This window comes from Varanus komodoensis, unplaced genomic scaffold (genome assembly GCF_004798865.1).
Source record: "Varanus komodoensis strain SLA01 unplaced genomic scaffold, ASM479886v1 scaffold7_1, whole genome shotgun sequence".
In the NCBI taxonomy this organism is placed as follows: Eukaryota; Metazoa; Chordata; class Lepidosauria; order Squamata; family Varanidae; genus Varanus; species Varanus komodoensis.
Window position 1 is genome coordinate 1,052,357 of NW_025336479.1, and position 8,231 is coordinate 1,060,587.

Genomic DNA, 8,231 nt, shown 5'->3' on the forward strand with positions numbered 1-8,231 from the left:
TTGTGAATACCCTGGACCAACAGAAAAACAAGTGAGTCCTAGATCAAATCAAGCCAGAGCTTTCCCTGGGAACAAAAATTATGAAACCAAAGCTGTTGTACTCCAGGTACATCATAGGAAGGGAAGACTCCATAATGTTAGTGAAAGTAGAAGGCTGAAGAAGAAAAGGAAGACCAGAAGGGATGGATTAATTCCAAGATGAAGCTCTTGTTTACAAGAGCTGAGCAGGGCTATCAAGGACAGGTCATTCTGAAGGCCTTTCATTCAAAGGTTTGCCATATGTTGGAGACAACTTGATGGCATGTACCAATGGCTTTCTTTACCGTCCTGCCTTCAGCCACATACATAGTGATTAGGAATACAATTGTGTGAATGATCTTGGCTTTCGTTTCCAGTGAAACATCCTTATACTTGAGGATCTTTTCTAGTTCCATCAGTCTTAGTCTTCTAATTTCTTGGCTTCAGTCTACCTTTGAAGTGATAATTGAACCAAGGTATGCAATATTAAATTGCCTACTAATAGGAGGTATGGTAGGTGTGGCTTTCCCACCATGAAATTATCTGAAACTTTGGAGCTGTCCCAAAATAAAGTAAAATGAATTTCCTCCATAGATCACAATTTAATGAACCTAGTATTTGTTTGTGTGTTAGTTTCATACCCTGTCTTTTCGACCAAAATTATGGCACTTCAGTAAGACTGCAACTGGGTCTGAAGGAATAAATACCTGGTTATGGCCAACATATAAACTGAAGGTTGCTAGCTAGATGCATACAAAGCTGCCTTATACCAAGTCTGATCAATAGTCCAGGATTCTCAACACTGACTGGCAACCATGGGTCTCCAGGGTTTCAGAAAGGAGCCTTTTCTAGAGTGGTTGGATATTGAACCCGGGGCCTTCAGCATGCAAAACCTGTGCTTTACCACTGGGCTACAGACCATCCCCATGAGCAGCAATAAAATGAGCCTGCACTGCTCTGCATTTGTTGGTAGTGTTGACACAAGGCACCCAGTGATAAATATGTATGTGTGCATAAGCCAATGGAATCACCAGCAAAACATTCACCACTTGGAACTTTCTGATGTTAGGTATACATATATTTGGCTCTGAAACCTATTGCTTTTGAGACCTCAGTGCTTGGTCGGTCAATATTCAGACACTAGGCTAGATAGTCATTCTTGTTTCTATTTCCTTCTACTCCCAGTCTTACCCATCAATGTCCTTCTCACCAATTACACTGAGCTGGTAATAAACCATAATCTTTATGCCACTGGTCAATGTTGCTATCATCAGTAACACTCAGTTGCTTACTATTCTAAAGCCAATTGGAAATCACTAGTGAATTAATAGTGATTTTATTAGCTTTGCTGTACCACATGATACAACAGCTCAGCAAACTACCACAAACCTATTTTTAAACGGATGCCATAAACCCCTTTACATCTGATAATAATTGGCAAGGAAGGTAAAAATAGTGTGACAGAAGAAGGAAGGAAGCAGGCAGGCAGGCAGGCAGGCAGCAAGAATCTCTGGAAATATGTCTCTGAGATCACTCTGCTTTTCTAATCAGTATGATCAAGAGAAGAGTAGCTGCTTCATAGTGCTTGCCAAAAATCAGATATTAATGATATCAATTCCCTCAAAGTGATGAGAGGTTAAAAAAGCGCAGTGCTTATCTGGGTTTGATTCCCCTTGGAAGGGGTTCTTGGAAGTTTATTGGTGCTTTATAATATTTGGCATCTTTCTCCAAATATTCAGGATAAGCACCGATGGAAAGCACTGCTTAACATTCCAACAGTTACCCAAAATCCGTTGTTCCCTCACCTGATGTCCAGACTGGCAGTCAACTTCCCTTTTAAGAATCAGAATCTCAGCTCTCCTTCTGTTTCTCACTCCAAAGTGCATCCTGAAAAGGGCAAGTTCTCTTCAAGGACAGATACCTCAATTACATCATTCCCAGCTGGATGTGGGAAAAGAGACATCCTTCTTTTGGATATTTGCTATCCATTCAGAAGGCCAGCTACTTAGATAAATCAGATTATTTAGTTTCCATGACAACATATTTCCTGCAATTTACCTAAGAAAGGAATATGCAAGACTAGACCTGGCCAGCTAGTTTGACCAGTGTAGTAGTATAACTTTTGTCTTAATTGCAGTCTTGCAATCATAAAGTTGGAAGAAACCTTGGAGGTCATCTAGTCCAACCCTTATCCTTTCATTAAAAATACTGTTTATGTATTTATTTAAAAACTTACTTATTTAAAACTTTTGTATGCTGTCACCACATGCCTTGGCATCTCAGGACAGCTCACAACACATACAATTAAAAACAATAACAAATTCCATAAAAGATTATATAAAAACAAAAACCAAAAAGAGCAACTGTTAACGTTAAAATATTAGTTTTTAAAATAGCAATTAAATAAAAAGGTTTTAACCTGGCGCCGAAAAGAATATAAACTTGGTGCCAGGCGCACCTCTCCAGAGAGCACATTCCATAATCTTGGTGCCACCGCAGAGAAGGCCCTGCTCTGGGTAGATTTTTTTTAATCTCCTTTAAAGAGGGCTCCTGGAGCAGAGCCTCTCCCGCAGATCTTAAGGGACATGAGGGCATGTAAGGGAAGAGACATTCCTTCAGGTATCCTGGTCCTGAGCTGTTCAGGGCTTTAAAGGTTAAAACCAGCACCTTGAATTGGGCCCAGACTTCAACTGGAAGCCAATGTAGCTGGTAGAGGACTGGCATTATATGAGAATAACAACTGGTCCCCGTCAGCAATCTGGCAGCTCTGTTCTATACCAGCTGAAGTACCTGGGCTGTTTTCAAGGGGAGCCCCATCAGATCAGACAGAAGAAAATTAATAAGAAGTTTCCCTGGAGTTGTTTTTAAAAGAATAAAAATAAATAAACATGATTAGTGACATTAAAGCACACATAGCCATTTCCTTTAGAAAAATTACTTCCCCTGTTCCTCTAAGAAATTCCTCTGTTATATATGAAATCCTGCCTTGCGGTTTTATTAAAATGTTCATATAAGCAATGCAAAAAGCAAGGTTTATTACTGTCAGAATTCCTGTTCTGGATAAACTGTTTATTTTACTGCGATACAATTAAGCAGTCATCATTCATTTTTCTTTGCCAGCCTGAAACACATCCTACACAATCTCAGTAACTACATTTCTTTGCAATGTTACATTGCAAGAAAATCTTAAGAAAGTCTGCCAGAACAATTCTGAAAAATGATAACCAGTTCCTAAAAAACTAACAAGCAGTCCCCAAAACCACAAATTCCAAGCCACATGTTTTTCAGCATATTTTTTGCCCTGGTTTTCATGAAGCTCCAAAGGTGGGGCGATTCCTGTGACTCCACTCATGGTTTCAAGGTATGTCTTCAAAAAGACCAGTAAAATATCCAGGCATGTTGTCTCTTTATGACAAGCTGCCCCCTTTTCTTTCTCTTTATACCCCCACCCCCCTCAAGGAAAAGGTATTCTGGCTAGTCTGAACCATCCCTTGGATCTAAATGTAGAGCTGGGTCAAGCCATAAGTCTCCATCTGCAGGATCCTTCTTCAAGCCTAACTGGGTGAGCCCACTCAGGTTGGCAGCTGCATTTTCCCCTCTCTGTCCATGTTGCCCGACACTTGTATACAGCAAAGTTCCCAATCTCTGTTACTCCAGTAACTCTATCTTATGCCCACTGGGGCTTACTTCTGGGGTGCATCAACAGGAGGGGCTTCATCCCATCCACTAAAGCCTTCATGGGGAAGCCATGGAACAAAGTAGTTTTTATGGGATTATTTATTCTCACTCATTTCCTGGCAGTGGCTACTTTTCTAGCACAGATTTCCTTGCTGATTTTCTTCCATGTGGTGAAGAAACCTATCAAGGGTTCTTCCTCTAGGTTTTATGTCAGGAGTAGGCAACTTGGTGTGCTCCAGTAGTTCTGGACTACAGCTCCCATAAATCTCAGCCAACATGGCCCATGGTTAGGAATTCAGCCAAGCAGAGGTCAAAGCATCCGTAGGGTCCTATCATGCCTACTTCTGCTGCATGCCATCGTTCCCCATAGCACTTTCTTTCCACCACTTCAACTCATGCACAGTCTTGTCTACTCAGTTTCCTATTCTTGAGGCTTCTCTGGTTCCCTTGCCCTCCTCACAGTTGGCAGGCTCCCGCTTCAGCAACTGATGGCAAATCTCTGCAGCGCAAGCTCCTTAAGTCCCATCTGCTTCACAGATCTCCTCAGACAGTGCTGCAAATGGCCTTCTGAGCCAGCCTCAGCCTCTTGCCATGTCCTCTCCGGCAAGGCACCCACCTTCTCACTTTGAGATACTGCTGTCTGCATCTGCCAAACCTGGGAGCAGGGCCATCTTAACAGCATTATGGGCGCCAGGCAAAGCAGTGTACTGGGGACCCTACCACAACTACAACTACTGTTAATTTTGGAAGTTTTCCCATTTTCCAAGTGTTAACATTCACAGATCAGTATGGGCAAGCGCCCATCAGGCCCATGGATGGCCCTGCCTGGGAGAGTTCCACAATGGCCTTCACTACGCTATGGCAAATCTAGACAGCATAGTAAAAAGCAGAGACATTACCCTGCCAACAAAAGTGTGTATAGTCAAGGTTATGGTTTTCTCAGTTGTAATGTATGGCTGTGAAAGCTGGACCATAAGGAAGGCTGAGCGCCGAAGGAATGAGGCCTTTGAATTGTGGTGCTGGAGGAAACTCCTGCGAGTCCCTTGGACCGTAAGGTGATCAAACTGGTCAGTCCTAGAGGAGGTCAACCCTGGCTGCTCTTTAGAAGGCCAGATCCTGAAGATGAAACTCAACTACTTTGGCCACCTAATGAGAAGGAAGGATTCCCTGGAGAAGAGTCTAATGCTGGGAACAATAGATGGCAAAAGAAGGAGGGGATGGCAGAGAATGAGGTGGTTAGATGGAGTCACTGAAGCAGTTGGTGTGAGCTTGGGTGGACTCCGGGGGATGGTGGACAGGAAGGCCTGGAGGAATGTGGTCCATGGGGTCACGATGGGTTGGACACAACTTCGCGACTAACAAGAAGAACAACAAGATTCTGTGGCAGGATTACAGAACCCTTCTGAGGTGAGCACCAGGACTGGCCTGACCCCCAACAGGCCCACTGTGGATCGGATGATATTGGTCAGCATGGCCCTTCCCCTGATGCATTGTCCTCCCACACACCTCCCTGCACCAGAGAAGCCATGTAGTTCTCTCTCTCCTCCCCACATGAAGAAAGGGGCTCAGCTGCCCCCGGAGGTGCAGAGGCTTTCCTTGGCACCCGCCAAATCCCTGGGCTCACTGAGCATTCAGCATTCCCAGCTTGAATGCTCTGTACCAAGTGAAGTTATGCCATCCAGGCTGCTTTTCCCAGGTTGAGCAGGTTCCCTGCTGTCCCCATCCCTACTGCTCTTTCCAGTATCAGATCTGCTTGGTCTTGCCCACCAGTGGAACTGTGGGCAGCTCTGCAGTCTGCATTGAGGAATCCAGCAGGCCCGAAGCTTTGCCCCTTTGTTCCAAGGTCTTCATAAAACTGCTGGTTGGCCTGCTACAATGCCAGCCTTTTCTGTTGGAACATTACCTGGACTAGATGCATTGCTGTTACACCTCTTCCAGCTGACAGTTCCTCTCCAAGGAAACACGACCCATCCCCTGACACCAGAATTGCACACTTCTCCAAGTGATGAGGTATTCTAGAGTTGCAGTGTTTACCTGAATTCACCTTCTGGAAGCAATGTGCCAAATGAGATCTGAAATTCAAGCACTGGGTTTTTTTTTTAATTGTCTCTGAAACTAAAATCTTTTGATAGCCTTGAACCTGAACTGAATCAGGCTCCTAAATACACACACACTTTTAAAAGTTTAAAACAAGTGGTTTAATAACACACTAATGAGATTCTTTGGAGGTTTGTGAAACAGATAATGTCTATATTTACATATGCATGCCCATGAACTAAATATATCAAAGCTTTCCAGATTGAAAAAATGCCAGATTGATATCCATCCTCATCTTTCTCCATACTTCAGTTGCTTCCAGGCCCTTCTTGTACAATCTCTGGAACATGCAGCTGTGCTTTTCTCACTCTTCTCTTGCTTTTCTGCCTGGAGACTAGAGGATCACTGCCTAAACATGAGCCAATATAATACCATTAAAACAGCCATGCAAAACCCCCAGCTCCTGAATGGCATTAGTAGTAAGAGTCTACAGACAACCCAAGGAAATCTATACACCCCCCTGCATGTTTGTGAATTTAAATTTACAACCCCCAACCCTGTGGATTAGCTAGGACAGTTTCTCCTTCAGGCACTGGAGACCGGCAGAAGCTAAAGTGGAGCTGAAGCCTGGGAAGCAAAACCTAGCCATTTAGGCACAAGAATCCAGTGGTTTCTGGTGAGTCTGCAGTCCAGTGAAAAAGCTGTCTGTCCACCTGAGGCAGAGAAGAAACGAAACTCTGGGGTAAACAAGAGAACACACACAATTTTAACCAAGAGTCTTGGGGCTCTTTAAAGACTAACCCATTTATTCTGGCATAAATATCTGAGGACTATAGTCCACAAATGCAATATAAGCAAACTGTTGTCTGCAAAAACTAATTCCAGAATAAATGGGCTAGTCTTTAAGAGGTCACAAGACAGTTGTTTTTATTTCATGAGACTAATAAAGCCACCCTCCAGAAAAAAAGATACGTATTCAAGTCTAAAACGTTTTGGACTCCTTGTCTTAATTTTTAACCCAAAATAAGCCAAACTGGAAATTTGGCAGCCTTTTAACATCAGTCCAGAAGGCATCTCTTTGTTATGGAATCTCTTCTGCAGCTACCCTTCTAATCGGCGATCTTCAAAAAAAGCCGGAATAGCTGCAACCGGTCAGACGGATCTACCCCCAGCGCTACAGCGTCAACCGTAATCCTAGACACGGCTGGGATATGCGGGGAGTTATTTATGCCCCCATGAATCTTCCTTCTCTAGCTCATCGCAGGCTAATTTAGCATTGGCAAGCCACTTTGGTACCCAGTAGCATACTGCTGCCTCTGGGCCAAAACAACGCCCGCACCAGAGCCCCACAGACTATCCCCATCCTCTTCCTATGGAAGACGGGCTGCGCACGGGCCGCAGGAATTGATGCAAAGGCTCTGGGGAAACTTCGCAAATCTTGCAGGCGCTTTGGAGGAGAGCTGTAGAGGCGGGGAAGGGACTGCGTCGATTCGGGAGGCGGAACACAGCTTTATAGCTAGAGTCACACACGTACTCAGATGAGCGGGTTCCTCTTCCTTACAGATGAAAGTAAAAGCCTCATAGGAAACGATGGAGAAATTCAGAATGTAGCGTAGCTGTGATTAGACAGAGTACCCCCTACCCAAACCAAAAATATGTGAGCAGGACAGATAGGAGTTCGGGCTCTCCCTGAGTTCCTATGTATGAAAAATGTGAGTTAGGGCTTTCGTTGTTGTGTATAGGGGTCTAGAGCTTAATCAGTCGATGGCCTTCCAGATGTTGTTGGACTGTAATGTTCTGGCTAGAGCTAATGGAAGTTGCAGTCCTGCAACGTCCGAAGGCCACGCGTTGCCCATGCCTCATTTAAAAGAACGAGACACGTGCATGAAAGTGGATGGTGCACAAGACTTCCGCGTGCAACAGAATATTGGATATTGATTCTAGGTGTGGGGGAGAGAAAGCTGTATCCCTTCAGACATTACGAAACTTAAAACTCTCTTCAGTCCCAATCAACATAGCTAATAGCTAAGGATGATCGGAGTTTTAGTTGGGGGGGCCACACGATCTGCAGTTTTGATTTAGGCAGTCACATTTGCTGCAACCTGATGAAGGAGATAAGTTTGGAAGATAATCTAAACCACTGTCCGTCCCTCCGTCCCTCTCCTCCACACACACCATTAACCCTTAATAATGCTAGATTAGGTTGCTGGGATGACCTTAGCTTCCATTTCAGCCTCAGAATTTCTTCCCTCACCACTCAGCCATGGAGCTAACTGGGTAATTAGGCAGTCACAGACTCTTAGCCCTACCTCACGGAGTTGTTGTCGTTATGGAAGCCACCTTGAGTTCCTTCAAAGGAAAGAAGGAGGGATATAAATATAATTAATAAATAAATAAAGGAACCAGGAAACGCCATCTCCGGATCGCAGCGAGCTAGCTGTTCTACTATTTCTTATCTCTAGAGAAGGAAAGGGGGCCCTTCCGCTGGCGTGCGCGCG

The 8,231-nt window shown here is 44.2% G+C and overlaps 1 long non-coding RNA gene across 1 annotated transcript; it reads right to left on the reverse strand.

Moving 5' to 3' along the window:
- Positions 1–5,870: 5,870 nt before the first annotated feature.
- Positions 5,871–8,104, reverse strand: LOC123035561. Its single transcript, XR_006416988.1, has 2 exons — positions 8,043–8,104; positions 5,871–6,142 (listed from the first exon to the last, which is right to left on the reverse strand). It is a non-coding gene; the product is annotated as an uncharacterized LOC123035561 (long non-coding RNA).
- Positions 8,105–8,231: the final 127 nt, after the last annotated feature.